Genomic DNA, 26,043 nt, shown 5'->3' with positions numbered 1-26,043 from the left:
GCATGGATTAGAATCACACATACCTCAGTTCAGACTCTGGCTCGACTACTTACGATATCAACAAAACAATAACAATCATTATAATTTACTGAGCAACTATTCTGGGCAGGGGCTTTATGCAGCAGCTATTTAATTTAATTTCCATATCAACAGTGCAATGTGAATATTATTCTTACTTTAAACATGGGGAAACCAAAGCTAAAAGGCTCAGTAAACTCAGTCAACTCAGGTCGTGTGGTAGGCAGCTTATGAAATGACTCTCAATGACCCCTACCTACTGGTATTCACATCCTTGTGTAATCTCCTCCCCTTATGTACAGGCTGGATCTGGTGATTTTCTACTAGTAAATAAAATACAGCAAGTGAGATGGGCTGTCACTTTCACAATTAAATTATAAGAGACTGGCTTCCATCTTGCTCGTGCCCTCTCTTTCACTTGTTCATTTTGTTGGAGCCAGTTGCCATGTTGTGAGCTGCACTAGGGAGAGATTCATGTGGCAAAGGACAGAGGGCAGCCTCTGGCCAACAGCCAGGTCCACAGTCCAACATTCCATAAGGAACTAAATCTTGCCAACAACTACTGAGTGACTGTGGAAGTGAATCTCAACTCATTTGAACCTCGAGATGACTATTGCCCCGGCAACACCTGGTCTGCAATCTTGTGACAGACTCTGAGCCAGAAGACCCAGCTAAACCCTGCCCAGATTCCTGACCCACAGAAACTGTGGGCTAATAAATGTGTTATTTTAAGCTGTTAAGTTTTGAGGTAATTTGTTACACAGCAATAGATAACTAATACAGGTGGTAAGAAACAGAGATGAAGGTAAGAAACAGCTTCAAAGAACAAGCTCCTTCTTCTTGGTTAACTAATTCCTTAAAAGCCACATGACCCTGGGAAAATTACCTAGGCTCTCTGAAACTCCTTAAGTACATGAATAAAATAAGGATGACGTCCATATCACAGTGTTATAGGGATAATAGATGCAATGCCTTTGGCTTATCTGTCAGTTAAAATATGAAAAAGGAGAAAATAATGAAAGGTTACCACAGGAGAATGTCTTAATAATGCCAGGCAGTATATGATGGTGCGGAGCTTGAATAACAAAGTAGTTACAACATAGATTTTGCAGGCTGGCATCCAGGGAAGCACAAATTTTGGAAGCACAGTAGTTACATAACCTGGGTCCAGTCATTTCACCTCTCTGATATGTTTCTCATGGGTGCAGTGACAATAATGCATACCTCACAGGAGTGTTCTGAGGATTAAATGAGATCATGTGTGTGGAATAACTGGGATAAGACCTGGCATATGATAGACATTCAATAGATTCTAGCCATTTTTATATTATTTTTCTAGTTAGTATTATTTTTACTAACAATGATGGCATTTCAGGGACCTGTTACAGGTGAGTAAAAAGTTTCTAAATTGAGGTCTTTTCAGTAACCCACATCATATTTTGCAGTTCCTCTCTACTCCTTGAAAGCATCAGATAAATCCAAACATACATACTTTGATTCTCCATTTCAACCTCTTTTCCCCTCTCTATTTATCAGATCTTATAGCAGGGCTTCTCCACTAGTAGTTATGCCCTAAAAGAACAATGAAGGGCTTCCCTGGTGGCGCAGTGGTTGAGAGTCCGCCTGCCGGTGCAGGGGACACGGGTTCGAGCCCTGGTCTGGGAAGATCCCACATGCCGCGGAGCGGCTGGGCCCGTATGCCACAACTACTAAGCCTGCGCATCTGGAGCCTGTGCTCCGCAACAAGAGAGGCCGCGATAGTGAGAGGCCCGCGCACCGCGATGAAGAGTGGCCCCCGCTCGCCACAACTAGAGAAAGCCCTCACACAGAAACGAAGACCCAACACAGCCATAAATAAATAAATAAATAAATAAAAATTAAAATGGAGATTTCTAAAAAAAAAAAAAAAGAACAATGAAAACAGAGAAAGCCTCCATCTAAATTATGTGTTTGATTTCCTACTCAGGAAGTCTTCTGAGGGATTAATCATCAGACATCTGGGCTACTGCAAATATCTACAGCCACTTTCGATGCCTGTATAGAAAATATGTGTGGAACGTAGTAGGCTCTCACAATGACCCACTTAATATCTTTGAGAGTAATAGCAGAAACCATATCCATCTTGTTTATTTTCATGCCCCCAATGTCTAGCAAAAGTCCCAGCTTAGAGTAGGTATTCAATCAACATTTGCTGAATGAATGAAAGAACTGAACAAACACTGTGGCTTTTTACCCTCCCTAGACAATCATTGTTTGGTTTTCTAAAAATCACTGTGCTCATCAAAAATTTTCATGAATAGATTTTGTTGATATACTAGATGCATGCAGCAATTTCACTTCCTTTTTTTCCTATTGTCTACTCTACATCCTCACAAATCTGGCTGAAAAACAGAAGAATTTCCCTCCCATATACAGACTCAGTATCCACTCAGTTCCCTATGAAATAAAAGAAAACAAAAAAGTGAACTGCAATAACAGCAATTATGTACATTTTGTTGAGCTTAACGTGGGTGTTTACTTAGAAACTAAAGCCACTCAAGATGGTGTTAGCCAAGATTCATTTCTGCAGCCATAAAGGACTACCTCACTGAAGGCCTGTTTATTTTTAAACCTTAAAGATAATTTGGATATATTTTAAAATGTAGTATGTCATATAGTTAATCTGACACAAAATAGCCCTATGAGCTTATATAAATCACGTAATCCTCTAGCCTCAAAGAAGTTGATGAGAAAAATCATTGATACTGAATTTTACATACTACCCATTGATTTCCCTTAGACCAGTAATCAAAATTATCAAACATGTAGACCAAAACAGTTTGCAGAGATGATATAGGAATGGTTATTTTATAAAGGTCACAGATTTACTTATTCTCCCGGTTTTTTATGCATTTGTTCAGTGGGACTGGGGCACTCAGGAGTTAAAGAAAGAGAGAAAAAATTTATTCAGTTAGAAAGATCAGCAAGATGTGAACCACATTTTAGAATTAGAAACAGCAGTTACATTAAAGGAAAAAAAAGAAAACCCTAGACTTAGAATTTAAAGTGTGTGTGTGTGTGTGTGTGTGTGTGTGTGTGTATGTGTGTATGTGTGTGTGTGTGTGTGTGTATGTGTGTGTGTGTGTGTGTGTGTGTGTACATGCACACGTTCAAATCCTTGGCCTCCTCTAATTGGTTGAATAAACTTGAACAAATCACTTTACTTCTAAGAGCCTCAATTTCATTATCTGTAAAATGGACAAAATCATCCTGACCTCACTCTGGCCCTGTTGTAAGGTTTAAAGGAAACAGTGCACATCAAAATGCCTAGCATAGCTCCAGGCAGATAGCAGGCATGCATTAAAAGTTTGTTAAATCTCAGTAAGAATGGGAATGGCTAGCCGCAAATGAAGTCTAATTAGGAAATAATTACATAAACCAAACCTCTGAATGATTAACAGTGAAAATAAAAAATTGTTTTCCTCCTACTCCATTTTCTATTTAACATTGAGCATACTGTCACAATTAAGGTCCAGAACTTTGTGAAAGCGACTGCCATAAAAACATAGAGCTGGATTTATTAAAAAATAATAATAATAAACAGTTATCGCATTCAAAATGTTCATGTATTTAACTCCAATTCTATGGATTTTGCTAATAAAAACATATTAAAAATGTATGTACACTCCTTCAAGAGCAGTTTTAACTTTTCAGAATACTTTTATGTCCTCCATTGTTGGACCACCTAGCCTCAGCACACTCAGATAGATGACAGGTTTACAATAATTTTGCAGGTCCTTCTGAATACTATTTTTCATCTGCAAAGAGAAGTTGATCCTTACTTCATAGAAGACAGGGCAGCCACAGGCTACAGAGGTGAAGAAGTTCTGCTGGGACCTGCCTCATTCAGAGCGCAAGTCTCTCCTGTGAGTTCCTCTTGCTCTAGTGACTCCATAAACGTTGTTGTGCCACGTGGGTCTGTCTAAGGACTCTACTCTTCTCTCCGACACACTTTCCTATATGGTTTTAACAATGTCTTATATGCTTATGTATTCCAAATCACCATCCCAGTTCTGTCATCTCTCCAGCACTTCCCGTACAAGGATATGATAGACACTTGTGCCACCATGTTCCATTGTGTCCTAAACTAGATAACCTTTCCTTCACTAAACCTGGTTGTCTCTCTCCAAGAATGACACCATCATCCACCCAGGGAACATGGGCCAGAAAACTGGGATTGTACTTAAACTCATCTTTCGCCTTCCCCATCTCTTACATCCAAGGCTTACTGATCTTTTCTTCTAAATCTTCATGAATTAGACCCATTATCTCCTTGTCTGCTATCTGTCACTGACCTGAAGCTCTGAGCTTCAGGCTCATAGCATCTTTTACCTACCCTATTGTAGTACTTTCCTAAAAGGTCTACTTTCCTCTAGGCTTGCCCTGCTCCAATATGTTCTTCACCACATGGCAGCCATACTGATATTCCTAAAAGGCAAGTCTGACTATGTCATTCTTCTACCTAAAATCACTCTAAATTACCTGCGAGGTTGGAGGCATTGTAACTTGGCATCTTACACCTTATATGTATTACTACTAGATTCTCCAGCCTTGGCTTCTATCAATCCCACTCTCCTTATTATAGTAATAATGAAGTAGTACTAAATTCCTTAGAAGAGCTTTCTCTGCAGTTCTTGCTACTTCACAACCATGTGTCACTTTGCCTGATGTTTCTGTAAATAGAACATCTTTTCTTCTCCTAGTAGTCCTTTAAGATTCAACTCTTCCTTCAGGAATCCTTCAATGAACCCCCAGACTTTTGCAACATTACATGAGCACCTCTATTCTGGAATTAGTTAGTAAGAATTAACTTTCCTTCTATACTAGTCTGAGATCTTTTTTTAGAGCAGAGAACTAAGCAGCATAATGTGATCTTTAAGAATATGGGCTCTGAATTCAGAAGCATGGAGTTGGAATCCTGTCTCTACTAAGTATTAAGCTGCTTGACAAACTACCTAAACTCTTGGAGCCCCAGTTTCTTTAAGAGGTGATAATAACACTGAACTCAATAAATAATTAAAAGAATTAAATGAGGGCTTCCCTGGTGGCGCAGTGGTTGAGAATCTGCCTGCCAATGCAGGGGACACGGGTTCGAGCCCTGGTCTGGGAAGAGCCCACATGCCGCGGAGCAACTAGGCCCGTGAGCCACAACTACTGAACCTGCGCGTCTGGAGCCTGTGCTCCGCAACAAGAGAGGCCACGATAGTGAGAGGCCCGCGCACCGCGATGAAGAGTGGCCCCCACTTGCCACAAGTAGAGAAAGCCCTCGCACAGAAACGAAGACCCAACACAGCCATAAATAAAAAAATTAATTAATTAATTAAAAAAAAAAAAAGAATTAAATGAGCTGAGACCCAAAGGATGAGAAAGAGTTGGCCATGCAAAGACTTAGAGAATGCACATTTCAGGGAGAGAGACTAGCAAGTACAAAGGCCCAGCTGAGGAATCACGGGGCACTGAAGAATTTACAGCCATCAGCCCCATCCCTCCTCCAACATTCACTCAGCCTAGGATTATAGTTTCTAAGGAAAAACAGTGAAAGCCCCAGAATTAACACACGATGCTTCACAGAATTTTATTAATTGGAATCTGCTTCATTTCTCCTGCCCCATTTGGATTCTTTCCAGACTCTACTATCACACTGAAGCTTTGGGTGAAACTTAGAAGCCCTCAAAAGTGGTGAAAGGGCTGCACTGGCAGGGCCCCAAAGGATGAACATAAATGCTGAGTGCAGCACTCTGGCAAGGGAACTTTGATGAGGGCATAATCCAAAATGGCAAGCCTTTGGATAAACATTGCAAAGCACATACATTCAGGGAAACTTGACAGCAGGTTTATTTCAGCATGAGATGCATTTGCCAAATGAACAGAGACGCAAAGATTTCAATGGTTTTAAAAATGATTTTTGCTTTATAGCAAAGAAATAAAATGATTTATGAGTTTGTCAGAGAACGGATATGCCTTTTGAAAAAAATCCTCCTGATTCCAAAGTTTCATGAATTGCAAATGAAATAGCGAGTGATGTATATGCACGTGTGTGTGTGTGTGTGTGTGTGTGTGTGTGTGTGCACGTGTGTATGCACATATGTATCTTAGTGCTTGTCCTCTCTTTTCTTTGCCTCCGTGGTTTGGAAGCCAGCTCCACTGTGTGCCTTCACTGACGCTGCAAGCAAATTGTAATTATAATGCCAAACAGTCATTTCCAAGACAAACCAAATCTGTGTTCCATTAAAGTCATGCAATAGTTAAACATTATTTTTTTACTCCCAACCATAATAAAAAACAGGTTCCCCATTCAATCTGATGCTCCAGAAGTCAGAGGATTCCACATGGTCCCTTCCGTGATATTTGGAAATAGATTTTGATGGTGTCCCAGGCATATCAGCAGGAGGTCAGTTTAACTTATGGTTTATCATGTTCACTGTGGTTTGGACAGCGGCTGTATGGAAGTCCTGAAATGGTAATCGATTTCCTCCCTGAGATGCTAAGCCTGCCTGCCAAATACTAAACATGTTCCCTCAGTGTGTCGTTTCGAGATATTAGATGGAATCACAGAAATGAGAGCGATACCTTCTGTGGAACTAGAGATGAGGAAATGCTGCTCTCCAGGAGTTGTCCCAAGAGGAAAACATAACACTTGAGTTTTTCTGTTCATCAGTTTTCAAGAATGATTCTGATGATATATTTTTGCAAAACTGTCTTTGAAATGAAATCTTCCTCTATAATTCACCAATTATTGTATCCCAATGCCCTAAATTTAAGTGTATTCAGAATGTATCTTAACAGTCTTTAAAGAATGTTGGATAAAAAAGAAAGTTCTAACATCCACCAGTAACCATTTACCTCCTATAGAAAGTCTAGCTTACATGCACTTTCTGCTTGCTCTGTAACATTTTGCAACCATGCTGAAAATTACCAAGACATTTAAAATTTCAATTTAAAAAGATGTAATCTTTCAGCTAGTTCTTTACTCAGCAGATCCATGTTATACCTCTAGAGTGGGGGATCTTGCTCTGTTTGGGCTTCTAAAGATTCCCCTAATTTCCTAACAAGCGCAGCTATGTATTATATTTAAACAGTGGGTTTCAAATTCTGTGAGTGACTCACATAATGATACACATATTACATTGTAACCCAGTTTACACAAAAACTTATAATTCATGGAGCAATACTTACCCCTACTACCTACCCTACACTCTAATATTTTATTTTGTTTCATTTCTTTTTTTTTTCTTTTCTTCTCTACTCTACTCCACTCTACTCCATTCCATTCCGTGTTTTAAATGCCAGTCACAACTCCTCAAATCAATTTTCCTATACATCAGTGGGTCAGGGCCTGCAGTTTCAAAAACACTAATTCACCAATTTAAAGGAATGTTTTCCCCCCTCCTCCTCCTTCAATATTTTACCTCCCAGTTTTAAGGATTTTTGTAGCATAAGGAGCTTCAGGATATCCAGGTTACCATGTTGACTCTTAACATTTACAAGTTTCTTTATACTCATCTCTAAAATGAGGATAAAGATGAATAGTACTGATAACACAGGATTGTTATAGGAATTAAATGAAATCATGTACATAAAGCACTTAGCCCCTGCTAAGTGAACATAGGATGTTCCCAATAAGTGGTAACGAATCCCTATGGCAGACTCCCATATCCAATCTCATCCTTTTTGCCCCTCAGAAATATCTCTAGATATGAGAAAAAGAGGGGAAAAATAGTAGAATAAGTCTTCTAGCTCTCCAATTGATAGTTTCTACTGATTAATATTATCAATTGTTTTGTACTCCATATGGTGTATGGGCCGATCACTATCAGAAACCACAGAGCTCCCTTCATCATTCTAAACTGAGAGAAGTTTGACCAGTTATTTATTAAAGGGTTCTAATAAATAGCCAAAAGCTGTGCTTTTGAGATACTTAAATTCACCCCTACACCCCATAAGGAGCAAGTCCCTGCTGTGTGAGGGTTCTCTCTTTTCTCTGCCTCTCTCTTCTCTGACTTCCATCTTCCCCTTCATGAACTTCTCTGTATACTGCTTCTTCCAACCCCCTTTACTTAGAATGTGATGAAGTGGTTCCTAACCCCTATGGTCCCTTCTTATGTCTTTCAAACTCTGCAATTCTTCCTTTGGCAATTCAGTTTCTACTTGATCTACAGATGAACAGAGGATAGTGATTGGTTGTAAGAGATGTTTTAATTCCAGTCCTTGGCTGCTTTTCTCCTAATTCCCTGATATCAAATATAATATGTAACTGTGAGGATTGAGTTCCTTCTATAATATAAACCACTTGTCTAGTTGACACTTGCCTTGGATAGTCCTTTTTATTCTTTAAGAAATTATGATCCTAGCCTTAGGATGCTAAAGGCCCATCTGCCCCTTTGATTCCCTGAGCTGCACTAGAAGAGCAGCAACGTTAATGAACATGCCTCTGCCTCTGCCATCCAGATAAATAACATCATACCAAAAGAATTTCCCTGTGGCTTCTTGGTGCCTCCCAGGAGGATTGAAAGTTTCTTATCATGACTTCCAAGGCATTTTATGATTTGGCTCCTACCTAACTCTCCCTCCTTATCTTCTGCCATGATTTGTCTCCTCACCTACCATTTATTCTTTCTGTCTTCTATCTCTGCCATACAGAATGATTTACCATTCTTCCAATTTGCTGGACTTTCTGGTCTCTGCACATTTGTCTAGGCTGCCCTCCTGTATGGAACTCTTTCCACTCCACCCTACCCACTTCATCTGATTAATATTCCTCAACATTCAGCCCATATCTTACCTCTTCCTTCCCTGACTCCCCAGGCAGTGTTAGGTCTCCCATATCATGCCATGAACTTCTCTTTACTATAGCTCTTACCACCCAGTACTATAACTAGCTGTCTCTCCCAATACCATAAGCTCCTTTTCATTTCTAAAATCTCAGAAATGAAGGCAGAATGGGTATTTAGTGAGTATTGTCTGGGGATTTGGCTAACTTATCAATTAATCTCAAGTCTAGCCTCTTGTGTTATGAGGCTGAATCACTTCAATTCTCTAGAACCACAAGGGTGTGAAGGAATGTCCTTTTCCTCCTCTACCCCATGAAACTTGTGTGGTCTTCCTCTGCCTAAGAGTCAGCCTCCTGTCCCATCAACAGAGGCTTCTTTTGGTAACACTCTATGGGTTGCTTCACTGTGGTTTGAATTTGGATGGATATGGTTGTATGTGTGTGTTTGTGTATGTGTATTTGACACTGCAGTTTGAAATAGTCAGTATCTCATCTTCTATTTGCTTTTAGATTCCTCAGCTTGAGCCCATGTCCAAAAAGTTAGCTTATTGCCTCCTGAATTATTTATTGACATTTGAGGCAATGGAATGTGGTCCAGATGGGGATTTCTATCTAATGGGGAAAGTGCTTCCTCACAAACTTGACCAGAGTTCCAAAACTGGGGCCTGAGGAGGGTGCAGAATTCTTCAGCTGTCAAAGAGCTTGGCTCACCATCAGTCAACAAGTGGGGTCAGACTCTCAGACTACATATCCATTCACCAGTCACTGAGTCCAACACATTCTCTTTCTGCCATGTCTATACCAGGCACCATGAAGCAAGGATGGTCAGACACAGGCCTTGCCATCAAAGAGCTCAAAATCTGTTAAGTGAAGACCAGTAAACAGATCATCAGGATGGAGTGTGATATGTATAAAAGTAGGGAAGACAGAATAGAGAGTCAGTGAAAAAGGTATAACAAGACCTAATGAAGGGATAATAGAATTCATCAGGTCCATAAAGAGTAAATACTTTTCCACATGTGTCATGTGAAAATGACTTGGGAATGCCCAAAATTGATGAGGACCCAGAGTTTTGTCTCCATTGCCTTGATTGCCACTTGAAGCCAGACTGCTTGGTGTACTCTGGGGAATCAGAGAGGAGAGCTGAGCAGGTAGCAAAGGAAGGAGTCAGCATGAAGGCATGAGTAGAAATCTAGAGAAGACAGTGCCACTTGGGAAACTTCCTTTTTCACTCTACAGGCTGCATGTTGAAGCAGGATGCAGGTAGCTAAGTAGAATTCAACCACAGTATTCTGGAGCAGTAGCTAGAAACCATCCCCTGTCACTCTATATCTCCTGGTCTTCCTACTTTTGTGATGGGAAAAGTGGCAAAAAGGGTGGTGAAGATATAAACAAGATGACTCCAAAAGTTGCTGCCATGTAGACACTCTACAGTGAGATCACCAGCTGACTTTAGGACCTATTTTGTGATGTTTAAGGGGAATCTTCAAAAGCTGAAAAGTCAAGATGGAATACTTTATGTTCTTGATAGCACCGAATCTGTAAAACACTTGTCCTAACATTGTCATTATTCTTTTTTTAAATTTTTATTTTATGTCACATTAGTTTCAGGTGTACAGCAAAGTGACTTAGTTATACATATACATATATCTATTCTTTTTCAGATTCTTTTCCCATATAGGTTATTACAGAGTACTGAGCAGAGTTCCCTGTGCTATATAGTAGGTCCTTGTTGATTATCTATTTCATATATAGTAGTGTGTATATGTTAACCCCAACCTCCTAATTTATCCCTTCCCCTCACCTTTCCCCTTCGGTAACCATAAGTATGTTTTCTAAGTCTGTGAGTCTGTTTCTGTTTTGTAAATAAGTTCACTTGTATCTTTTAGATTCCACAAATAAGTGATATCAACTGGTATTTGTCTTTCTCTATCTGACTTACTTCACTTAATATGATAATCTCTAGGTCCATCCATGTTGCTGCAAATGACATTATTTCATTCTTTTTTTATGGTTGAGTAATAGTTCACTGTATATACATACCACATCTTCTTTATCCATTCTTCTGTCAATGGACATTTAGGTTGCTTCCATGTCTTGGCTGTTGTAAAGAGTGCTGCAATGAACACTGGGGTGCATGTATCTTTTCAAAATATGGTTTTCCCCAGATATATGCTCAGGAGTGGGACTCCTGCATTATACGGTAGCTCTATTTTTAGTTTCTTAAGGAACCTCCATACTGTACTACAAAGTGACTGTACCAATTTACATTCCCACCAACAGTGTAGAGCGTTCCCTTTTCTCCACACCCTCTCCAGCATTTACTGTTTGTAGAATTTTGGTGATGGTCATTCTGACTGGTGTGAAGTGATACTTCACTATAGTTTTGATTTGGGTTTCTCTAATAATTAGTGATGTTGAGCATTTTTCATATACTTTTTGGCCATCTGTATGTCTTTGGAGAAATGCTTATTTAGATCTTCTGCCCATTTTTTGATTGGGCTGTTTGGTTTTCTGATATTGAGCTGCATGAGCTGTTTGTATATTTTGTAGAGTAATCCCTTATTAGTCACATTGTTTGCAAATATTTTCTCCCATTCTGTGGGTTATCTTTTTGTTTTGTTTATGGTTTCCTTTGCTGTGCAAAAGCTTTTCAGTTTAATTAGGTCCCATTTGTTTATTTTTGTTTTTATTTTCATTACTCTAGAAGGTGGATCCAAAAAGATATTGCTGCGATTTATGTCAAAGAGTGTTCTGCCTATGTTTTCCTTTAAGAGTTTTATAGTGTCCAGTCTTAAATTTAGGTCTTTAATCCACTTTGAGTTTATTTTTGTGTATGGTATTAGAGAATGTTCTAATTTCATTCTTTTATATGTATCTGTCCAGTTTTCCCAGCACTACTTATTGAAGAGACTGTCTTTTCTCCACTGCATATTCTTGCCTCCCTTATCATAGATTAATTGACCATAAGTGTGTGGGTTTATTTCTAGTTCTCTAGCCTGTTTCATTGATCTATGTGTCTCTTTTTGTGCTGGTACCATACGTTTTGATTACTGTAGCTTTGACTCTGAAGTCAGGGAGTGTGATTTCTCCACCTCCATTCTTCTTGCTCAAGATTGTTTTGGCTATTTGAAGTCTTTTGTGTTTCCATACAAATTTTAAAATTTATTTTACTTCTGTGAAATATGCCATTGGTATTTTGATAGGGATCACACTGAATCTGTAGATTATCTTGGGTAGTATGGTCATTTTAACAATATTGATTCTTCCAATCCAAGAACACAATATATCTTTCCATCTGTTTGTGTCATCTTCAGTTTCTTTCACCAGCATCTTAAAGTCTTCCAAGTACAGGTCTTTTGCCTCCTTAGGTAGGTTTATTCCTAGGTATTTTATTCTTTTTGATGTGATGGTAAATGGGATTGTTTCCTTAATTTCTCTTTCTGATCTTTCATTGTTAGTGTATAGAAAGGCAACATGTTTCTGTGTATTAATTTTTTATCCTGCAACTTAACAAAAGTTATTGATGAGCTCTAATAGTTTTCTGGCAGCATCTATAGGATTTTCTATGTATAGTATCATGTCATCTGCAAATAGTGACAGTTTTACCTCTTCTTTTCCAATTTGGATTCCTTTTATTTCTTTTTTTTCCCTGATTGGCATGGCTAGGACTTCCAAAACTATGTTGGATAAAAGTGGCAAGAGTGGACATCCTTGTCTTATTCCTGATCTTAGAGGGAATGCTTTCAGCTTTTCACTGATGAGTATAATGTTAGCTGTGGGTTTGTCATATATGGCCTTTATTATGTTGAGGTAGAGTCCCTCTATGCCCACTTTCTGGAGAGTTTTTATCACAAATGAGTGTTGAATTTTGTCAAAAGCCTTTCCTGCATCTACTGAGATGATCATATGATTTTTATTCTTCAATTTGCTAATGTGGTATATCACACTGATTGATTTGTGGATATTGAAAAATCCTTGCATCCCTGGGATAAATCCCACTTGGTCATGATGTACAATCCTTTTAGCATATCGTTGGATTTGGTTTGCTAGTATTTTGTTGAGGATTTTTATCTCTGTTAACCAGTGATATTGACCCGTACTTTTCTTTTTCTCTGTTATATCTGTCTGGTCTTAGTATCAGGGTGATGGTGGCCTCATAGAATGAGTTTGGGAGTGTTCCTTCCTCTGCAATTTTTTGAAATAGTTTCAGAAGTACAGGTGTTAACTCTTCTCTAAATGTTTGAGAGAAGTCATCTGTGAAGCCATCTGGTCCTGGACTTTTGTTTGTTGGGAGTTTTTAATCACAGTTTTTATTTCAGTGCTTGTGACTGGTCTGTTCATATTTTCTATTTTTTCATGGGTCCGTTTTAGCAGGTTGTACCTCTCTAAGAATTTGTCCATCTCTTTTAGGTTGCCTATTTTATTGGCATATCATTGCTTTTAGTAGTCTCTTATGATCCTTTGTATTTCTGTGGTGTCCATTGTAACTTCTCCTTTTTCATTTCTAATTTTATTGATTTGAGCCCTCTCCCTTTTTTATTGATGAGCCTGGCTAAAGGTTTATAAATTTTGTTTATCTTTTCAAAAAACCAGCTTTTAGTTTCATTGATATTTTCTATTGTTTTCTTTGTCTCTATTTCAATTCTTTCTGTTCTGATCTTTATGATTTCTTTCCTTCTGCTAACTTTGGGTTTTGTTTATTCTGCTTTCTCTAGTTGCTTTCAGTGTAAGGTTAGGTCATTTATTTGGGATTTTTCTTGTTTCCTGAAGCAAGATTGTGTTACTGTAAACTTCCCTCTTAGATCTGCTTTTGCTGCGTCTCATACATTTCATTTTGGATTCATGTTTTCATTTTCATTTGTCTCCTGGTATTTTTTAATTTCGTCTTTAATTTCTTCAGTGATCCATTCATTGTTTAGTAGCATATTATTTAGCCTCCACGTTTTTGTGTTTTTTACAGTTTTTTTTTTTCTTCTTGTAGTTGATCTCTAATCTCATAGCATTGTGGTCAGAAAAGATGCTTGATATGATTTCAATTTCCTTAAATTTACAGAGGCTTGCTTCATGGCCCAGTATGTGATCTATCCTGGAGAATGTTCCATGTGCACTTGAAAATAATGTGTATTCTGCTGCTTTTGGATGGAATGCTCTATAAGTATCAGTTAAGTCCATCTGGTCTAATGTGTCATTTAAGGCCTGTGTGTTCCTTATTGATTTTCTGTCTGGATGATCTGTCCATTGGTGTAAGTGGGGTGATAAAGTCCCCTACAATTATTGTGTTACTATCGATTTCTCCTCCTATGGCTGTTAGCATTTGCCTTATATATTGAGGTGCTCCTATGTTGGGTGCATATATTTTTACAATTGTTATATCTTCTTCTTGGATTGATCCCTTGATCATTATGTAGTGTCCTTCCTTGTCTCTTGTAACAATCTTTATTTTAAAGTCTATTTTGTCTGATATGAGAATTGCTACTCCAGCTTTCTTTTGATTTCCATGTGCATGGAATACCTTTTTCCGTTCCCTTGCTTTCAGTCTGTATGTGTCCCTAGATCTGAAGTGGGTCTCTTGTAGACAGCATAAATATAGGTCTTGTTTTTGTATCCATTCAGCCAGTCTGTGTCTTTTGGTTGGAGCATTTAATCCATTTACATTTAAGGTAATTATCAATACGTATGTTTTATTGCCATTTTGTTAATTGTTTAGGATTTGTTTTTGTAGGTCTTTTTTCTTCCCTTCCTCTTTTGTTCTCTTCTCTTGTGATTTGATGACTATCTTTATTGTTGTGTTTGGATTCTTTTTTCTTTTTTGTGTGTATACCAATTGCAGATTTTTGACTTGCAGTTACCATGATGTTTTGATATTGCAGTCTATATATGTACAAGATTGTTTTAAGTTGCTGGTCTCTTTATTTCAAATGCATTTCCAATATCCTGCACTTGTACTCTCCTCGTCTCGCAATTGCTGGTTTTGACATCATATTTGTGTTTGGATGATTTCCTACCTTTACTGTAGGTTTGCCTTTACCGGTGAGCTTTTGCATTCATAATTTTCTTGTTTCTAGTTGTGGCCTTTTCTTTTCTGTCTAGAGAATTTCCTTTAGCATTTGTTGTAAAGCTGATTTGGTGGTGCTAAATTCTCTTAGCATTTCCTTGTCTGTAAAGCTTTTGATTTCTCTGTTGAATCTGAACAAGAGCCTTGCTGGGTAGAGTATTCTTTGTTGTAGGTTTTTTCCTTTCATCACTTTAAATATATCATGCCACTCCCTTCTGGTCTGCAGAGTTTCTGCTGAAAAATCAGCTGATAACCTTATGGGGATTCTCTTGTATGTTATTTGTTGCTTTTCCATTGTTGCTTTTACTATTTCTCTTGGTCTTTAATTTTTGTCAGTTTGATTAATATGTGTCTCAGCATGTTCCTCCTTGGGTTTATCCTTTATGGGACTTTGTGCTTCCTGGACTTGGGTTACTGTTTCCTTTCCCATGTTAGGGAAGTTTTCAGCTATTATCTCTTCAAATATTTTCTCAGGCCCTTTCTCTCTTCTCCTTCTGAGACCCCTATAATATCAATTTGGTGCGTTTAATGTAGTCCCAGAGGTCTCTTAAACTGTCTTGGTTTCTTTTCATTCCTTTTTCCTTTGTTCTGTTCTGTGGCAGTGATTTCCACAATTCTGTCTTCCAGCTCAGTTATCTGTTCTTCTGCCTCATTGATGCTGCTACTGATTCCTTCTAGTGTATTTTTCATTTCAGTTATTGTATTGTTCAACTTTTTTTTTGTTCTTTATATCCTCTAGCTCTTTGTTAAACATTTCTTGTATCTTCTCGATCTGTGCCTCCATTCTTTTTCTGAGATCTTGGGTCATCTTTACTATCATTACTCTGAATTCTTTTTCAGGTAGATTGCCTATCTCCACTTCACTTAGTTGTTCTTCTGAGGTTTTATCATGTTCCTTCGCCTGGAACATATTCCTCTGCTGTCTCATTTTGTCTAACTTTCTGTGTTTGCAGTTCCACATGCTGCAGGATTGTAGCTCCTCTTGCTTCTGGCGTCTGTTCCCTTGTGGGTGAGGCTGGTCTAAGAGGCTTGTGCAGGCTTCCTGATGGGAGGGACTGGGCCTGCCTACTGGTGGGTGGAGCTGGGTCTTGTCCCTCTGGTAGGCAGGGCCATGACAAGGGGTGTGTTTAGAGGCAACTGTGGGCTCAGGAAGACTTTAAGCAGCCTGTCTGCTGATGTGTGGGGCTGTGTTCCCACCTTGTTGGTCATTTGAACCTGAGATGTCCCAGCACTGGCACCTAGGGGCTGTTGGATGGGGCAGGTTTTGGCATCAAAATGGCGGCCTCCAGGATAGCTCGCACCAACGAGTACTCCCCAGTACCTCTGCCACCAGTGTCCTTGTCCCTGCAGTGAGTCACAGCTGCCTCCCACCTCCCCAGGAGACCCTCCAAGACCAACAGGTAGGTCTGGCCCAGGCTCCTATGAAGTCACTGCTTTTTCCCCTGGGTCCTGTGTGCACAAGACCTTGTGGCCACCCTCCAAGAGTGGAGTCTCTGTTTCCCCCAGTCCTGTGGCACTTTGGCAATCAAGCTCCACTGGCCTTCAAAGCCAAATGCTCTGGGGGCTCCTCCCCTGATGCTGGACCCCTAGGCTGGGAAGCCTGACGTGGGGCTCAGAGCTCTCACTCCTATGGGAGAACCTCTGCGATATAATTATTTTCCAGTTGTGGGTCGTCCACCTTGTGGGTATGGGATTTGATTGTATCGTGAATGCTCCCCTCCTACTGTCTCATTTTGGCTTCTTCTTTGTCTTTGGAAGTAAAACATCTTTTTTATTTTGTCAGTTCTAGTCTTTTTTGTTGATGTTTATTCAGCAGTTCATTGTCATTTTGGTGTTTTCTTGAGAAAACCTGAGGTGACCTCAGGTACTTCTACTCCGCTCTCTTGTCCTTGGACCCCCTCATTGATCTTGCTTTATCTCCTAAGAGTCCCTACAAAGGGCTTGATGCAGCTTCACCCCTAGGCCTTTTTGATTCCTTTCTTCTTTGATATGTGGCCTTCTTTTGTGATCATTTATATAACAACTGCTACATTGAGTTACAAGTTACCTGAGCTGGGTGCAATCCCTCACTGTACACATGTGGGACCTTACAACCAAAGAGGTGAAGGGACTTCACTAAGATTACACAATTAGTGGCAGGCTTAATCCTCCCAATTACATTCCTTGTATCTTGATGCTACGCTTTCATTTTAGGAGATCTAATCAACCATCTTTAACATCCCTGTCTCAGAGATGCAGGACAGAGGCTTAGAGAGGATTTAATACCATGCCTATGATCGCACAGGTAATAAAAAATGAAAGAGAGCATTTAACCAGGAATGTTCCATTCTATTTTTTTTCTCTGCTGTATTGTATTGGGAAAACCTACAAGAATAAATCAATGCTAAGAATCACTCATATCTTTTGAGCAAAACTCATCTCTCAAATACCTTGAAGTGTCCTTAAATACCTAATAGGATGTGTCTTGACATGTCCTTTGAACATGATTTGTAGCAAACTTTCTCCTTGAGAAAATGGACACAGCTCCATGGAGATCTTTGTCTTGTCCATTCTTTAAGGGGTTTTATGTGACTGGATTACATGTTGTATGGCTGGAGTGCCCTAGAGGAGTGAAGTACTTGAACTGCTGCAGTGACTTATGCTGCCTGAATTGCATCCAGTGCCCTGATTTTTCACATAGTTGGGAAGATTTGTCACATGTTTATGCTATTTTGACAGTAGCTGAACTGAAATAATCCAGAGGCAAGCAATATTTTTGCTTCTCTAACTGGCACACCATGGGGCCCCTAGGGAGGTTCTCAATTAGTCATCAAATGGCTGGAATAAATGGCTTGGATGCTTCTGCTAATATATGCAGCAGGGCCATTAGAGAATCTTGTCTGAACAGTGACAAGGTCATAGGAAAGCAGAGGGTGCTATCATTGATAAACTCTGGGCACCAGTGAACCACTTTATGCAGTGTCTGAATAAGAAGAAAACTGGAAGTTCATCTAACCCTAAACTCCTCATTTTAAAGTTAAAGGAGACTAAGGGCTGAAGAGAGTCTTCTCTCAGGTTACAAAGAACAGAGAATTTAGAACTTCTCTGACCCAAAGTTTGAGTCTGGTTCAAGCATTTGTACAGGCTAAGTAGGGTCAGGTGTAATTATTATTTACAAAGCAGTAACTGAGGCAGTCATGTGACAAATTGTACCCTCATAGGGTTTGCATACAGTTCTCCTAGCTTACGTCTGTAGATACTATTGACTTCCTAATTCAACTGCCATACTCTACTTCGTTTTGGCTAGCAAAATTCTGATTTTATTCATGTGGCCATATGCACAGTCCCAGATAATCAATCACAATTGGTGTGAACCAGTTATGACAATTCCAGTTTCTTTCATCAGTCATTTACTCAGAGTTGAGCTGGCAATCCAGTTATAGCCAATGAGACATTAGGAGAAGTCACTTGGGACTTCATGATGTTTGGAGCTGCAGCAGCCACCTTGTGACCACAAGGTGACCACAAGGGGGTCACCTTGTGACCATGCAAACTGAGGATGATAGAGCCACAACACCAAGGGGACTAGAGTCCTTGATGACATTGTTTAGCTGGGTCCTCACACTTCTAGACAGCATGCTAATCCAAAAGCAAATGACCTTACACTTTAAGCCATTCATACTGTGACTTGCAGCTGCCCTTATTTTGAAGATATATAAAGAAAATTTCCAATAATGGCTGAGACTTTGAAAAATAATTTATTCATTAATGGGCCAGTATGTTCCTCAAAAGCAGAGACTGCCAGGTCTTTCATTCTTGTATTCCCAAGGCTCAGGTCAGTGTCTGGTATTGTGTGGATGTTCAGAAAATGTATAAAGCATATTTGACATGTATACTTATGTAGACAAATACATTGCAGAGTAAAGTTTGGGGTGGATGTGACTAAACTTGAAAATTAGTCTTTGTAGAGAACCTAACACAAGCCAGCCCTTGTCCTAGTGAATTTCTCAAACCAGTGTGGTACCAAGGGCAAGATGATGTGAGCTGTCTACCCTGGGTGCAGGCAGTGAGGGGTGCATTAGCCATAAGGATTATAAAACAATACTGAAAATGGACTGAAAAGTTGTTCTGCTCTTCATTATCACCATGAGCCAGAAATTCTAAACAATGTCTGTGATAAAATACTCCTCCCTGAGAAAAATCTTTTGTTAGTCTAAATTCTAAACAATTGTTGTGGTTACTACTGAGTTTCGATAATACTTCTGTGAGCTTTAAATTCATACTTTTTTATTACTTAACCTTTAATAAACATTATATTCTACACAGAAGTTAATTTAGAGAACTCCCAATTATTCAGGCAGTCCTTGACAGGCACAGATCAGCTATGGGCATTGGTGTTGAGATTATGTTTGTGACAATTTGGAACCATTCCGGCTTGCACTAAGTGCCGTTCACACTTCTAGCACTTGTGGTATTACCTACCCCTGTATTTAAATGGGTGATTCTGAATGAACATCAACAACATAGTGATTGAAAAAGATGAAGAAACAGAACTAGAGTTATTTCACTTCTAACATTCTGGGTGACCACTTGGAGAATTGATAAGCATCTAAAACTTAAAACAGAGCAAAGGTACAAGGTATTATGTTCTTGGCTGGTAAGTACAAATTTTAGCTCATAAATGAATTTGAATTTTTATGTTGTGAATTTTTAGATGAGGTTAATTAGACATCAAAACCACTATTTACAAGCAGCCAGAATCAGCTTAATCAGTGTACCTTGAAACACTGTACTTTAAAATTAATTCTTGGTATTCAACACAGAGAAATTGTGCAAAAGGTCATTAACTATACAATAACATGATGTAAGAAAATGAGTATTTTGCATAGGAAAAAAGATGGAAATTTCAATGAAGAATGAAGAAGAAGTAACAAAAGATGCTTGTCTTACATTGCTAGAAGAAATCAAAAGTACAAAAGGATGTTTGACTGCCTCAATCATTTTCTCAAAAAACTGGACACCTGTTTTATAGCAATTGATCAAATAATGTCAATATTAGTTATCATATAGCTATCTCCTCGAATTTTTTTTTTTTTTTTGACTGCATTGTGCAGCTTGTGGGATCTTAGTTCCCCAACCAGGGATTGAACCCAGGCCCTCGGCATTGAGATCATGGAGTCCTAACCACTGGACTGCCAGGGAATTCCCCATTTCCTTGATTTTTGCAGAAGATTTTGCATAATATAAAACATTTTTGATAAATTTTCTGAAGAAGTTATTTTAGTTTGTTTTTTAAATTTCAGAGACATTTGAAAGCTGCTGCAATTGATCCCAAAGACAAAGACATAGCCTATATAACAATTTCTGGAATTCATCGTGGAATAGGGTTTTTATGAATTTGCCAAACTTATTCTATGTATAATATTTTTCTTAACTATGTGTGTATCACTCTATTCTTGTGAAAGAAAAATTTTAATTAAAATAAATAAAAACAAAAAATTTTTGTTCAGCTATGAGAGAAGATAGGTCAATTATACTTCAGAAACAAACTCATAGAAAAAGAGATCAGATTTGTGGTTACCAGGGGCAGGGGGTGGAGGGAGGGGGAATTAGATGAAGGCAGTCAAAAGGTACAAACTTCCAGTTAAAAGATAAATAATACTAGGGATGTAATGTACAACGTGATAAATATAATTAACACTACTGTATGTTATATATGAAAGTTATTAAGAGTAAATCCTAAGAGTTTTAATCATGATGAAAAATTCTTTTTCTGTTTCTTTAATTTGTATTTATATGACATGATGGATATTCACTAACTTATTGTGATAATCATTTCATGTTGTATGTAAGTCAAATCATTATGCTGTATACCTTAAACTTAAATAGTGCTGTATGTCAATCATATCTCTCAAACTAGAATATTAATTAAAACAAATAATTTTTATCAACTATAAGGGAAGATAGATTGACAAGTCTGGCTATACTGTCTATTGAACATAAACAAGCAAAGAAGACCAAATTTGACAAAGTCATTGACACATTTGCACAAAGTACAAAAACAGAAATTATAATGTTATTATGTAAATGTAGGTGTAAGCTCTTTTCCCTTCTAAAAAACTACGTTAATGTAATTAAAAACATTAATCCTTTAATTTTTTTGTTTTTTTATAACGTTAATTTTCTACTGATGAGATGATATATACATTCATAGAAAAATTTTACTGTCTGTGTTTCTTTCCTTGCCACTATTATTATTCATTCATTATTATTACTGAAAATCATTTTGTCACTTAGAGGAGGGGGTGCTCAAAATGATCTGTTTTCACGTGTCAGATGTGCTAGGCTCACCACGTTTAGCCAGGACTAAGAGAAGTCAGGTGTTCAAGGTCCCAAATTGAAGAACTATCGTGAAGATAATCCTTTATGAGGATTCAGACGATTGCAATCCTTAGAGCCCACAGAACCCACCAATTCAGCCCATGCTTGAGCACAGCACGGGGTAGAGAGAACGTTGTGGTTGACTTCATGTGTATTCATAAATTTTACTTGAATATAAGTCAACCCTATTCTAAAGCCTTTCCCTTGCTTCACCCAAACAAATTTTTCCACTAAAAAATAAATATCAACTGTGAAACAGCCTATTTTTGTAAGCAAAAACATTATCTAATCCCCATTTATTATGATTCATACATATACAATGCACTTGATTATACTTTTTGGTAATGTTACATTTCTAGTAAAGTTTATTAAAAACAGAACTCTTTGAGAGATGCAAAGGGAATCACTATGAAAATCCACAATAAACTCCATACTGCCAGCCTCATTCCCCTAGTTAATGTCGTTCTTGAAGATATACACAGGAAAGGCGTATGGGGCCCCTTCTCATTTGTGTTATATTATATTCTGTTTCCATGGGAATACATTCTAAGGAGATGAAATCATGAAGTACTCTAGAAGGTGCTAATATCTCAATGGGGCATAATAACCCACTGAAAATATCTACATTCACATAAAATATGTCAAAGGAGAATAATGAAAATTCTGGGGAGGAGAGGGAATGAGCACGGTAGACATGGCAGACCAAGTTGCCATGCTAGCTTTGAAGCTGTATTTAATAACTGTGAGTCACATATAATATTAAAACACCATTGATTGTAATTTAACTTGGTCAGGGCCAGTGTCTACACTTTGAGCATCCAAACATCTCTCTCTTTCAATCCCTCTCTCTCTCTCCTGTAGATTTTCAACCCAATGGACTTTTTCATCATTTTTTCTATCATTGTCATTATTCTCCATCTTATCAAATCTATTTGTCAGTTATTGTGACATTAAGTGCCAAGCAATTTACAAAGATCATCCCATTTATATTTCAGAATGCACTTATCATGTGGGAATTACTTTTTTTTCCATTTTGCTGCTGAGGAAATTGAGAGTCAGGGAGAACAGCACAGCTGATAAGCAGGATTCAGGACTCGAACGCAGGTCCCCCTGATGTGTTTTTCACTAAACCCCACTTCCTCACTAATGACAGGGATGCCTGAGGCTCCTAATTCATTTAGTTCAGACTTAGCAGCTTACAAACATCCTATGAAACAAGACAATTTCTTGCAGGTATAATAGCTTTGCCTCAAGCTATCCCAGCACGGATAATCAATTGGGAAGAACAAGCATTAAGAGTCTTCTCTATAAATCAAATGCCACGATGGTTTTGGCTAAAAGAAAGTTCAAGATATGCATATCTAAGGAGAAGGCAGAAGAGGAAGGGAGAATACCATAGTGAAGGTATCTGAGAATGTTCCCTGCTGGGCCACACGAACTCACAGGTGACCCATGTGGAGAATGAGACTGGGGCACCAGCTGAAGGAGCTCTATTCATGAAGGACTCTGATACATGGGTACAAGCTGGGCTGACCAGGGTACAAAATGTAAACCAGAGTGGGAGAAAGGACACTGGTTTAGCACTGCATGAAACAAATGATGCAGTTTTAGTTAGGGTCAATTATCTGTAATAACAAATAGACTCAAAAATTATAATGACTCAAGCACAGAACTGTTTCTTGTTGTTTGTTTGCTTTTGGCTTTGTTTGTTTGTATGTTTTATTTGTGTGTGTGTGTGTGTGTGTGCACATGCATGCGTGTGAGCACTCAGAAATAGTCCAAGGCAATTCTAGGTTGGCAGAATGGCTCTGATCACAAGTCATTCAAAGATTTCAGGCTCTGTCACCTTCAACATGGTTCTCAAGGTCATCTCAGGGATGAACGTCTAGCCAGATGGAGGAAAGAACATAGAGGACCGCTGTGGGAAATGCAGTACTGCCGGGTACTTACAAAGGAAAGGAATCGGGCTGGTGAACAGTTAGTAGACTCCAGAGAACTTAACCCCACAGTCCTGGGCAGCTTCGGGAACATCAGATAACAACTCAGATATCAGCATTCTCAAAGAGGATTCCAGTCCTTGCGATGGAAAAGCAGCCCCTTGTTGTGGCTTCACATTCAGCAAGAAAGGCCAGAGGTAATAGAAATCAATGACAAGAAGAAAGAAGATGGCTGCTGCCCTGAGAGAGCAGAGATCTCTGCTCAAGGCTCACAGGAAAGGAGGCTGAGCAGCAATAGCTATGGCAAGAGTCACAGATATCTAAAAGTTTAAATGCTTATTATTTTTAAATACCCAGGCTCAAAGGAAGAAATAAAAAAGTAACAAAGGTTATTAATAACCATTCCACCTAGAGATGAAAATTATTAACATTTTGGTGAATACTCGTGTGCGCGCACTCTCTCTCTATACAGTTGCAGTTGTCCCTCAGTATCTGTGTGGGATTGGTTCCAGGACCCCCGTGGATACCAAAATCTGTGGTTGCTCAAGTCCCCCACATAAAAAGGCATAGTATTGTACTTGCACATAACCTATGCACATCTTCCTGTACACTTTAAATCATGTCTAGACTTCCTATAATACCTAATACAATGTAAATGCTATGTAAATAGTTGCAGGCACATGGCAAATTCAAGTTTTGCTTTTTGAAAATTTCTGGATTTTTAAAAACTATTTTTGATCTGAGGTTTGGTTGAATCTATGGATGGGGAACCCGTGGATACGGAGAGCCAGCTGTGTGTGTGTATATATATATATATACACATATATACATACATACGTATTTTAAGATGATATATCATACTTCTGTATTATAGCCCGCTTTTTTCACCTAACCATTAAAGATTCTTGCTCTTGCATTCATAAATAAAATCTTAGTCTGTTTCGTCTTTCTTTTTATTTATCTGTATCCTTTTTGCTTATAAATAAAGCTGCAACGAATATCCGTGTTCATATATATTGAGTCACTCATCTAATTATTTATATAGGAAAAATTACCAGACAAAACAATTGATTCATCACATCATTCGTGCCTACATGCTTTGGTGCATAACCTTAAGAGTGTACACATTTAAAAATTTGAAACATATTGCCAAATTTCTCTCAAGAAAATTGTACCCACTTACATTAGCAGTATATGAATCCTTGATCATTATAGTTACGAGCCCTAGTTATCTTTATTATTTTTAATATTTGCCAAAAAAGCAAAAATATTTTCAATATTTGCCAAAATTAAAATTTTTATTTTAATTTTTATTTCTTTGATTATTAGTAGTCATAATAATGACTTTGATTATGTGTGGTCTGCATCTATTCAAATGCTTATTGGCCATCCTACGCTTACTGTATTTGAATATCTGACAGCTCAGTGCCCTCCTCAGTTGCTGTTTCCCTTCAGAAATTTTTTGCCATGCTAATTTTTATTTTAAATGAACTTTAATTTAATTAAAAAATTATCAAGATTGTGTTAAACACATAGGTTTGTTCAGTGAATAATGGCATCACTAGAGAGTATTTGCACAAGAACCAAGTGTAACTCTTCATTTATTCCTCCCTTTCTATGATCTTTGATGGAGTTTTACAGCTTTCTTCAGGTAAGTTCTGAACTTTTATTTTTTAAGTTTATTCCTAAATATTTTATGTACTAAGCTGTATTTTGTATCAGAATGTTCACCATTGTATTTCTTACCTGATCCTTCTTTGTTAAATAAGAACTTTTTGAGTTTTATATATTCATTTTCTAACCTGCTACCTGATTGGTTTCTCTTTTTATATTTATGAGTTTTTAGTCGGTTTCTTGGGTTTTTATGAAGTTGGAAATTTGTATTTTTCTGTATTTATATCTCTTTATTTTCTTAACTATTTGCATGGCTGATTTTTCCAAAAGAGTGTGAAGTAATAGTGGGGATAACAGAAATGCTTGCTTGTGTCTGACTTTAAAGGAAATGGCATTGTGTGCGAATGTGTGTTTGTATGTCTGTATGTGAATGAGTATGTAAATGTATGTTTATTATATGAAGAAAATAGCATCTTAATTCTGTTCCTCCTAGACTTTTAACAAGCAACAATCAATAAAAGTTTTTAAATGCCTTTTTAATATCCATCATGGTACGTACAGAAAGTAATTCTTGCAGCTACGTTTTGCGTTTGACAGGGAGTTTCTAAGCAAAAATGGGGGAATCATGTTAGTTATATTGTATTCATTGCCTGTAACAGGGAAGGACAAATCTTTAATTCTGTAAAGATGCATCTCCAAAATCTGAAGTTCAGCCATATACTATAAAAACAGCTTCAGTGTACTTTTTAAAAATGAATGATGACTACAAACTGCTTAAGGAGAGCAAAATAATTGCCATGAAACTGAACAAAGGTCAGGTAATTATGTGGAAAACCTGGAACCTCATTGCCCAAGGGGTTTGTAATATGAAACCAAAATAAAAATGCCCATAGGCAGATAAGAGACAGGTCTACAGTTGCTTCATACCTTACAAAGAAAGCAAATAGTTGCTTTTTAAAATAGACTTTTTAAAATGGGATCCTTCAGGGGAAGGAAGGAGTTGATCTTTAATGTCCCTTTCAGATCTGCTAGGGAAATGAGGGACCTCTAGAAGAAGAGGCTGCTAACAGCCACTGGAAAGAGCAAAGAATGTCAGAGACTTCAGAGGAGGAGGGGGTAGTTTTGTTGTGAACTCACTGACCTAAAAGGACCCACTTACCCAGTGGAGAGGGAGAACACAGTTGTATTTTCTCCAGGAAGCCTTTCCCTACTTCCTCTTCCACCTCAGTTCCTAATAAAACTAGACT

General features: G+C 38.2%; 1 long non-coding RNA gene across 1 annotated transcript in view; it reads right to left on the bottom strand.

Annotated features, from left to right (window-relative positions):
* LOC309665097 overlaps window positions 1–26,043 on the bottom strand; it is a 914,413-nt gene that overhangs the window by 433,459 nt on the left and 454,911 nt on the right. The window lies entirely within an intron of this gene.

This window comes from Balaenoptera physalus (assembly GCF_965194825.1).
Source record: "Balaenoptera physalus genome assembly, chromosome: 7".
Classification (NCBI taxonomy): Eukaryota; Metazoa; Chordata; class Mammalia; order Artiodactyla; family Balaenopteridae; genus Balaenoptera; species Balaenoptera physalus.
The sequence above is the reverse complement of the archived record's forward strand: the minus strand, read 5'-3'. Positions and strand labels throughout refer to the sequence as shown.